The 10,946-nt window shown below is 34.3% G+C and overlaps 1 protein-coding gene across 4 annotated transcripts in view; it reads left to right on the top strand.

Annotated features, from left to right (window-relative positions):
• KYNU (kynureninase) overlaps positions 1-10,946 on the top strand; it is a 173,966-nt gene that overhangs the window by 92,460 nt on the left and 70,560 nt on the right. The gene's annotated exons all lie outside the window — the stretch shown is intronic.

The raw sequence follows: 10,946 nt of genomic DNA, 5'->3' as shown, positions 1-10,946 counted from the left end.
GCACTTCTGTGGTCTCACCTCCTTAGTAGCAGCTGCTCTATGCATTTGCCTCTAGTCAACAGGCCAGGCAAGCTGCAGGTGATGCCATTGGTACTCAGCTGGTCAGTCAGCAAGAAGCAGACAAAATACTTAGGATAGGAACTACATGCTAGGTCTGTTAAAAATTCAACTGGTACTTTGTCATAACTCATTCTAAATATAAATCAGTTTTCACTTAACACTGAGTATCTAAAGAAGAAATGCAGAATTAAATTTTATCAGTAGATCAAATTTTATACAAGTTACTTTAAGGAGGCCATTTTATTCGTAAGACTCTTAAAAAATTTTTATACTGCCTGTAACGAGAGCTTTATTTTTTTCTACCCCTACTAAATCACAGTTAAATTGTTTTGAAGTCGTGTCTCTTTGTATATAAGTGTTTGTAAAAAGTGGTTTTAGTATTTATTTGAAAAAAAATTAAAGAGGCAACATTCAACCGTCACAATTTGTGTTTAAAATCCTTAAATAGCACTTCTATTTCATTCAGCAATCAAGTCATGTATTTAAAAATGTAACAATTGAATTTTATTCTGAGCATTAATAAGTTATGGGATTAATATACGTGTGAGGTCTAGTTAATATATTCAGTTATTGAAGCTAATGAATGGAACTAATGAAAAGATATTTAGCACTGTTATCAGCAGTCTCTAGGAATTTCTAACAACGACTTCCAACTGGTTTGATGGATAACTCTGAAAGTGGTGCATTACGAAAGATATAAAGATAATGTCTTCTTAATTTAGATATTAAATGTTAAGCACCAAAATAAAGGGAGGCCAATAGAAAATCATATTTTAAAATGTTATGCAAGTAATCAGCAGTCCCTGCTTCCTTAGTATACATGTATGTCTCGTTAACCTTCCTAGATATAAGATAGGAAGATACAGAAGAAACACCATGAGTTTTCGATCACACAATCCGAGGTTCAAATCTTGGCTAGGTCATTTAATTGTTACATGATCTTAAGCAAGTTACTTGACTTCTCTGCATCTCTCTCTTTAAAAGTGCTAATTTGACATAACAGCACCCACCTTATACATTCAGTGTGAGAATGATGAATATAAAACACCAAATGGATTGGCACACATTCTGCTATTAAATGATGGTTTCCTTACCTTTATACTCTTCTCAATTAATAGGACATTATAAAGTGGTTGAGATAGACACTTTCTTTTGTTTCCCATTGAAACACAAAATAAATTTGTTTACTTTAGGTTTTATATGTAAATCTCATACTTAAGTACTTTGATTGCTAAATTTGTTCAATGTTTTGCAGGCTTTCTTTAACTTAAAAAATATAATAAATGTCTACCAAGTTAGTCTCATGGAACTCTCAGTCAAATAAATGAAGGTAGGAATGAGCAGTTTTAAATGTGACTATGAAGAAGCAATCAATACTATGGGAATAAAATGGAGATATAGCAGATGTAGATTTATCCATTATCAAGATTATTCTAACAAATTTTTACCCTCTTCCTATACAGTTCCTCCTACTATCAACCGAGGTGAGGCAAAGTTCTTTGAAATGTAGACTTCGATAGGTCTCTTGGGTGGTCTAGTCATCTATGAATAAAGCTGAAGAGAGAGGCAGAGAAGAAATTAAAGGTGTCAATCAAGAAAGAGATAGGAAATTCTAGGAACAAAGGGCATAACATGGTCACTGGTAGATTTGGAAATGTGAGGCAAAAACAAGTTTTCAGAAATAAAGCATGGTGGGAATACAAAATGATGGTGGGATGGAGCAATGAGAGTCAATCAGGAGATTCTGAAGTAAAATCTTCATAGTCATGTATAAGGAAGAAGAAACAGAAATCGTGATAAATATTTTAATTTAAGAAATGTATGTGTACCAAAAACAGCATGAATCATAAGCAAATAGCTTCATGGGTGATTCTGAGGCCTTATAACCATCACCCCTATCAAGAAAAAAAGTATTTCCAACACTCAGAATCCTCAATTGTGTCTTCTTCCAAATAGTACCTGTTACCTTCTGTCTCTGTTCACTTGGGCTGCTCTAACAAAATACGTTAAACTGGGTAATGTAAACACAACATAAATATATTGCTCACAGTTCTGTAGCCTGGGAAGTGCAAGATCAAGATGCCAGCAGACTTGGTGTCTGCTTAGGGCTGCTATTTGTTTCACAGATGATGCCTTGTTGCTTTGCCCTTCCTCACATGGCAGAAGGGCTAAGGGAGCTGTCTAGAACCTCTAATACAAAGGGACTAATTCCATTCATGAGGAATCACTTCATCATGACTTAATCACTTCCAAAGCCCTGACCTCCTAATATTGTCACATTGGGTATAAGGTTGTAACATATAAAATTGGGGTCTGGGGAGACCAACCTTTAGACCATAGCATCCCTCTTTCAAATTTACAATTCCCCTGACTTCTAACCACATAGTCAGCTTTGTCCATTTTGAACTTTATATAAATGCATTATTTTGTCTAGTTTTGAATGTTATACGAAGGCATATGCAGGTTGAGTATTTCTTACCTGAGATACTTAGGACTAGAAGTGTTTTGGATATTTTTGGATTTTGGAATATTTACATTATACTTACTGCTTGAACACACCAAATCTGGAAATCTCAAGTGCTCCAATGAAATTTTTATTCTTTGAGCATTCTGTCAGTGTTCAAAAGTTTTGGATTTTGGAGCCTTTCAGATTTCTGAATTTGGGATTTTAGATGCTCATCTTTTATAAACTTTGTTTTGTGTTTGACTTGTTTGCTGACTTTTATATGTGTGAGATTCATTCATGCGATATCTAGCAGTACTTTTGTTTGTTTTTGTTTTTATTTCAGTGTATTTATACATAGTATGAAATAGATCACAATTTTTTTTCCATTTTATTGGGGGTAGATATTTGGATTTTATTTTCAATTGAGAACTATTAATATAATAATCCATGCTACTCTAAATATTCACATACATTTTGGGGGAGTACACATTCATACACTTTTCTGTTAAGTATATACCTAGAAGTAGAATTCCTGGACCATAAGGTATTTGTATATTTCTAATCAATAATGCCAATCCTTCAAACACTTGTTCTTCTACTAGCATGTATTAGAATGTTTCACTAAAGCCTCACCAATAGTTACTATTTTCAGTCTTTATAATTTTAGTTGTTCTAAGTAGTTTGCAGTGGTAATGCATGGCAGTTTTATTTTGCAATTCCGTGATTATTGATAAGATTGAGAATCTTCCAATATTTATTGGCTTTCTGTATATCTTTCTGTATATCTTATGAAATGCTTGTTCAAGTGTCTTGCCCATTTTCCTATATGGTTATCCTTCTTTTCCTAATTTGATTGTAGGTGGTATAGAAATTGATTTTGAAGGAGAGAGAAAATACAAGATTTCCAGTGATCATCAAGGAAGAAAACTAATCAATAAAAAGAACAATTGATAGTATGACTTTGATTCACACAATTAATTTAATATACTGAGGCTTTTCTTAACTGAGGAGGCCTGAGATTGTAGCAAGTGGGGGAAGCCAAGGAAAACAGATTAGAGAGCTCAATCACAAGGGAGGGCCATCATGTAGCAAGAGACATCAGTTTGAAGATGTCTCTTTGAAGATAAAGGTGTGCCAACCCATCTTTTTGGAGCTCTTCCTTACTTCCATGTTTCTATATTTTTCATACTCTATTACTTGTTTCTACTAGGAACTTCTTTCCTACACCCACTAATTGTAGATATTTCTGATTGTCCCTGGTATTACTATCTCTAGTGATTCTTAACTGCTGCCATAATTCAGCTATCACTGTCAAGTGCAGACTCCAGGCTACTCATACAATAGGAAATAGCCTGCATCTTCCCACTACATCTGGATGTCCTATATGTACCTTGGGATCAATATGCTCCAACGAGATTTATGTCACCCACAAGATGTCTCTACTGTATCATCATGCCACCATCTTTCTGGACCAGTACACTCAGCTTTTCAATTCTTGACCTTTTTAACCAATCTCTTATTAATTTCATCCTTTCAGGGTCTGTCTTTCTTTTTATATTTCTGAATCAAAGATGAACGTTTTTAGCTACAAGAAACGATGTTAACCTTGGATGAAAAATACAGATTTCTTTTTCTCACTACGAAAGACTTGAGGCAGGGGGCTGCTGGGGTGCACTCAGCAACTCAGTTATGTCTGAGTGCCCTCTCCCAAGTTTCCTTAGAGTTTTCCCGGACTTTTTCCATCACAGTCACAAGATATTTGTCTCAAATCCAGAAATCTCATTTCTATTTAAGGCAGAGAGAAGGAAGAAGGGAGAAGCAGCAGGGCAGCTTCATCTGTTTCTTTCATCCTAAGTGCTAAATCTTTCCCAGAAAAAAACCTAGCAGATTCCTGCTAATGACTCACTGCTCCCTGAAATGGCAGCTAAGAAAGAGCATGAGTAAGGAAATATTTCACATCTATGGCCCTACAGTAGAGAGAGACTAAGAGGAAGGGGTTGGAATGGGGTTCAGGTTGGCTAAATATAATATTTCTTCTGTTCCTCAGTTATACCCTCATAGGATCTCATTTTTCCTAACCCATTTTCCTCCTTCCTCTTTCATTGCTCCTCTTCCCTTTTTTCTCACCCTTTAGTCTTTCCCCCCTCTCTCCTTTCTTTTCTTCCTCTCCCTTGCTCTCTCTTTCTTTTTTCTTTTATTGTCTCATTTCACAAAGCATTTGAAACAATTCATGGAAAAATGATAAGGTGACCATAAGATATAAAGAGAGAGAAATCAAGACTATATGCCTAAATCATCCTAAGATACGAAGACTTTCTCACAAATTTAGATTATGATAAGAAATAGGAAATAAATAATGAAAAATATTTTAATAAGAACTCTTGATGTGTTAGGTAGAATAGTTATTGGTTGCAAATAAATACAATCACAAATGTCTTCCAAGTGATAGATGTTTATATTATACTCATGCATCAGGCAGGAATTAACTTTCTCTACATCCGTTAAGGTTTCCAAATATTCATAGTTGTGTCCTTTGGCTTTTGTGTCCTAGAGCCTCTGTCTGGATTCAGTCAAAGGAATGCACACTAACTTCTTTAAAGTCTTAGCTTAGAAATGGCAACATTTACTTCCACTTATATTCCATTGACTAACACTCAGTCCATGACCTTTTCTGGGAAATGAAGTGTTACTGCATGCTAAAGAACAGCTATTAGTTTGCTACACCTGGAACTAGGTATTGTGTGTTGTTGATGGAATAGGATACTTATTTTAAGACACAGTATAGCATTTTCATTAACAGAACGCGTAGATCAGGAAGACACAGTCAGACCTGGACTTGACTCTAGGTCTCTACGTTACTTTTCAGCATAGTTTTAATTCACTTACTAATGTGAGTTAATTTGTCTATTTAACAAATTAGGAAAATAATAGTGCCAACTTCATAGGTTTGTTCTAAAGAGAATGAAAAGAGATACCATTTTAAAACTACTTAGTGCTTAGCAGATGCTAAGCACTCAATAAATGTTAGCAGTTGTCAACATGTTAAGAAAAAAAATTGGACTATTCGGGCTTGTTGGAAAAAGAAATAATGAAGAAATAAGATTTTTTAGGCAGAAAGTGAAATATCCAGAATTTTTTATTAAAGACTGTCACTGAATACTTCCACACCAGAATAAAAAAAAAAAAAAAAAAAAAAGAATAATCTAAGCAGTTTGGCCAGGACTCAAGAGACTACACTGAAGTTTTAAAAAGTTAAGAGATAGAACTTATAAAAATTTTAATAATCTTATTTTTAAAAAACTCAGCACAAACTCTTTATACTCCTCTATCCCTTTCCAATTTCATCTAAAGTGGCTTAAAGCACATGGAAACTTAAATGGGGCCAGCTCTTAGGAAGAGCCAAATAACTATTTGTTGAATGAATGAATGAATGATTGCCTTAATTTCTCACATCTTTTACACATTTCAGTGTACCTATATGGATGATGGCATATTTTTTTTTTCTCAGCTTACTAAAAGTTGAATGCAAATGGTGCTTAAAATGAAGACCAAATTCTGCAAACTCCAACATTGTTTTATTAGCTTCTACTTCTTTGTGTGCCACATGATGCTTTGTTTGGGTGCAAACATCTCACATCTCTTAGACTCAACCATAAGCTGTTTAAATTATTAACAAATAATAATCACAGTGATAGCCCAAGCAGTTTGAATAAAAATGAATTACTTCTGGATCCAGAATAATTTAAGGCAAAAATCAGATATATGAATAAAGACATCACTAATAAAATCATTTAGTAAAATCACAGGTGACCATACCACAAAAAGATTTCTCTCTCTTTGTATCTTATGGTCACCTTATGATTTTATGGTCACAAAACCACACTTAAATATGAATGTCCCCCTCTGTGAACCTTCTATTTATCTTCAGGTAGGCCTAATTATTTTTTAAAAACAATTTTGAGATTATTTTAGAACACAAATGATTGAGTGATCAAGCCTCAAATTTCAACAGAAAGCTTGGCCATGATGCTTTCAGTCCTGAAAATTGGAAATCAACTCTCATAATATTATAATAGAATAATATCTATTTAATATCTCTATTACATCTCTATTACAGTAGAATGATATCATTAATACATGGGATATCAGAACTTGAGCAATGAATTAGCTAGAACAAATGAGTACTAAACACTTTTGTATACAAATATAACATAAATTAGCATAATGTATGAAATTTTTACCCATAAAAATTAACCTCCTTCATAGAAGTTTAATACTGGAATGTTAAAGTTATCTTTACCAGAAATTGTTGACATTAGAGACATTTTGCCGTTGTCACTGCCCATTCACCCAATAGGATCTTAGTGTATAAGAAGAATCTTGTCTCTATTGTTTCTGTGGTAGAACCATAGAGTAGCATGCATTTGGATCTTTTATCAGTATATATTTGATCCATAAATTATAATCAAGGAGTTGCAAATAGAAACACCTAATTTAACCTGGATTGTCAGGGTGAGACCTTCTTAAAGAAGATGAGATCTGAGCCAATTATAGAATATAGGTAGAAATTATCAGGTAAAATCCCTTCTAGGGGAGTTTTTTGTGCGTGATAGGAACTACTCTAGAAAGTTAAAAATATTGGTTGGATTGCAGGGAAGTAAGTATTTCAGTGTAATTTGTATAATTTTAGAAAAGGTAGGACAAATCTATAAAGCAGACCAAAGGCCAGCTAAAGAAGTTCCCACTAAGCCATTTAGCTTTGCTCTGAAGACCCATGGAAATCCATTGAAAGGTTTTAGCCATTCAAAGAGCCGTATTTGTATTAATTTTACAAAGAAATATCCTGCATATGGTGATGAGAATAGACTGGAATGCAATACAAGTGGACAAAAGGAGGCAATTGCAGTATCTTTGCAAGAATTTGAAAACTGTTTGTTGGCTGGGCGCCTGCAGTTCCAGCACTTTGGAAGCCTGAAGCAGGTGGATGGCATGAGCCTAGGAGTTCGAGACCAGCCTGAGCAACATGTTGAAACATTGTCTATATAAAAAATTTTAAAAAATTAAAATATAGCTGGGTGTGATGGTGTGTGCCTGTAGTCCCAGCTACTCAGGAGGCTGATGTGGGAGTATCACTCGATCTTAGGAGGTGGAGGCTGCAGTGAACCAAGATCACACCATTGCACTCCAGCCTGCTGGACAGGTTGAGACCCTGTCTCTAAATAAATAAATAAATAAATAAATATGCTCTGTCATTATGATACAGTTGAACAGGTGAAGGTATGAAAGGACAGATCCATTTCATGCACATACTTTTTTTTAATCTCACAGGAAATCATTTTTATTCACCCTCATTCCCTCAGTGATAATAAAAACAAGTTGTGTGTAAGCATCAGAAATAAAGTATCTATGCTGAACTCTTGTAGTTTAACTCACCTTTGGTTCTATTCACAGAATTCAAGAAAAAGACATGTTAAACACACACACACACACACACACACATATTTATAAATATTTGTGGGTATGCTTATATATGCATATATGTATGTGTGTATATGTACTTGACACATATTTTCAGGGTGATAAAAGATGTACTATATCTGCTTACGAAAAATATTGATTAAGGAATTTAGACCTCTATTTCGATGTAGGGGAAAATGTCATAAATCTTAGACACAATGTTCTATTAACTAATTGGCCTTTACTCTTCACTTTGGAAATAGTGGAAGATTGTTTTGTTCAGACATATAGTGAGCAATCTGTAGTCTTAAATCCATGCAGGTGGAAGCCTAAAATATGTCAAATAAGTCAAAATATGTTGGTGAGGATCAGTGCCCAAGAATCTGAAAATTTTGAGCTGTTTCTAAGAAGTCTTCATCAGGTGTTTAAGCTTTTGATTAAATAGAGCATTTGAGAAATAATGATTAATTCTCAATGGAAATGAAGCCTGGCCTCCAGATGTTATTATAGGATTACAGATCTGGGAAAAGCAAGCCTCCTGGTTGTCAATCAGGATCTCTGCTTCTGCAGCCACCGTTATCAAAGCCATGAGAGATATCTATTTCTCCTGATCTAGCCTCATTCATTGGCATAACAACTAAACTTAGGGCCTCCCAAAGGAAGTGTTACACTTAAGTTTTTTTGTAGGTGATAGATATTTCATAGAATACTTAAGTTGCCTAAAGCCCAGGGTATAATCTTGAATATTCCATTTTTCATGCCTCTTGACTAACCAAGGAAGGCAGATTTAAGTCTTTGTTAAACTGAAAAATGAAAGTGTTCCAACATGAAATGTACACATCAGTTCTAATTTTTTCTACCCTCCATAAAAATGGAAAAGGAAGGCTATGTCTCATGGCAATAAAAATGGAATTCCAAAAGATCTTTGGGCAGAAAAATAGTTCCCAATAAAATATGAGAGAATTCTTCCACATCATTCTCTGAAATTCACTTATTCCATCAGTTAAATTATTTATGCAAACAAGATTAGGGATGTCAACATGAAAGGTTAGTTGATTTGAAAAGAAAATGTTTATTTTCCTAGCAGATAATCTATCTTATGGAGGAGGGTGGTGAACAAAGAAGATAATCGTCATATTGTCTATATAAACCGGCATCAAAGGAAGCAATTTAGAAGCAGTGTCTTCGGGAATTGTCCCATAGATGTCTATTCAATATTATCAAATTCGCTTTATAAATAAGTATTTTAAAATAAAGTAAATTTGGTTGAGGAATAGGCCATTCAGGTTAACACAGTAATCAGTAGAAAAATACCTTATGGGAGACTGTTCTTTTATTTTATATCTAAATGGGGCTATCTCCAGATATAATTGTCACTAGTATGTGAAGGATAGATACTTGCTTTAAATCCACTTTATAATAAGTCTACTAGGTAAATTGATGAATAAAGGTTAAAAGTCACCATGTGTCTGAAAAGTCAGTTGGACTTTGTTGGGACGGTTGTGATTGGCACCATGTTTTGTCTACTTGAATTTCCTGCGTCGTGTTTCTCCCATAGGATGACCATTGTTCCTTTACTATTTGTGGAATAGAATGCAAATGACTTTTGCTCTTTATGATTTTGTATATGCTGAATTATCAATATATTTTCTACTGTTCTCCTTCACATAAGTTATATATCAGCTAAGCTAAAACTTGTATATATTCCCTGTCTCAATGTCCTACTTTGTGCCTCCTTGTCTTTCTTTTTAGCTTTCCTTCCACCTACATATTCCCACACGTGAAAATATCTTTTCCTCTACTGCCGCTCAACCATTACTTGCTTCATGGGTTACAACTTATCCTAGAGATTTGCTTCGTGTAGGCCCTCATTATATTAGCAAACATGATGTATTTTTAAAATGTAGTCATATGCCAACAATAGGGAATCATGAGATTTCATATAAAAACTCCTGGGTTCAAATATTTTCCAAAAAATTAGAAGTTTGACAATAATAGACCATCGTTCCTATAGGTGGTGACACAGGGTAGCAGCTCTGTCCCTTAGATGGGGCTTAAGCTCTTCACAACATCCATGTTTATCCACTGAGCCCACCACTGAAGCCAAGTCACAGCTGGTACATAGGTACATATATCTATATGAATACCACAACATTATGTGTGTGTGTGTGTGTGTGTGTGTGTATTCATGCTTGTATTATGATATTCTTACAATAAAGTATAAAATAAAGTATTTCTTGCAGGCCCAACTCATAGATTACTTGACTGACTCTTGTAGAAACCTGCACATGAAATCCTTGACTTTTATTAGCAAAATTTTCTCACTTTTCTGTATCAGGATAAATCTGTCTTCCTGTTATACTTCCATACCATGATGAAAAATGTATCATTGGTCACCATTTGCACTGTCTCATAATTACTTCTATGCCTATTTTAACTCTCAAATTTAGGAAGCTATGTCAGTAGAGTGTTCAATGACTGATTGAGGGTAGACCTTGCAAATTGCACAGATTCATGTGCTTTGCACATAGTCTTTCATCATTAAATACATACCTGTTAGATAAGTGAATGTATAAATGTGTGTACATCAGCAGTCAAGTGGGCCAGGTTAATTTCATGGAACAGTACTGCATAAAAAGCACAACTGTATTCCTGTTTAAAAAAAATCAGAAGCTTCTGCAGAATTACTTATAATGGTTAATTAGTCTAAAAAATCAAGATACTTTTTGTAAGTTTTGAGTTCTTTTTCAAATTCCATTTCTATTCTTTGACACACTTAGGACATGCAGACTGCTCCATTAAGTCATTAAATATTAAATGAACTAAATTAAGCTTGAAAAATTACCTTAAGCTATTTTTCCCATCTTGAGTCTCTGAAATAAATCAAACAAACTACATTTTGTGTGAGGTCCTTGCTAGCCAGAGAAAGACTATAAAAGAGAAGAGCATGACTGAATTTATTTAATTTTTCTTGGTTTTCATA

The sequence above is a fragment of the Mandrillus leucophaeus genome, unplaced genomic scaffold, assembly GCF_000951045.1.
Source record: "Mandrillus leucophaeus isolate KB7577 unplaced genomic scaffold, Mleu.le_1.0 Scaffold336, whole genome shotgun sequence".
Taxonomy (NCBI): Eukaryota; Metazoa; Chordata; class Mammalia; order Primates; family Cercopithecidae; genus Mandrillus; species Mandrillus leucophaeus.
Note: the sequence above shows the minus strand (reverse complement) of the source record. Positions and strands in the feature narration are given on the sequence as shown.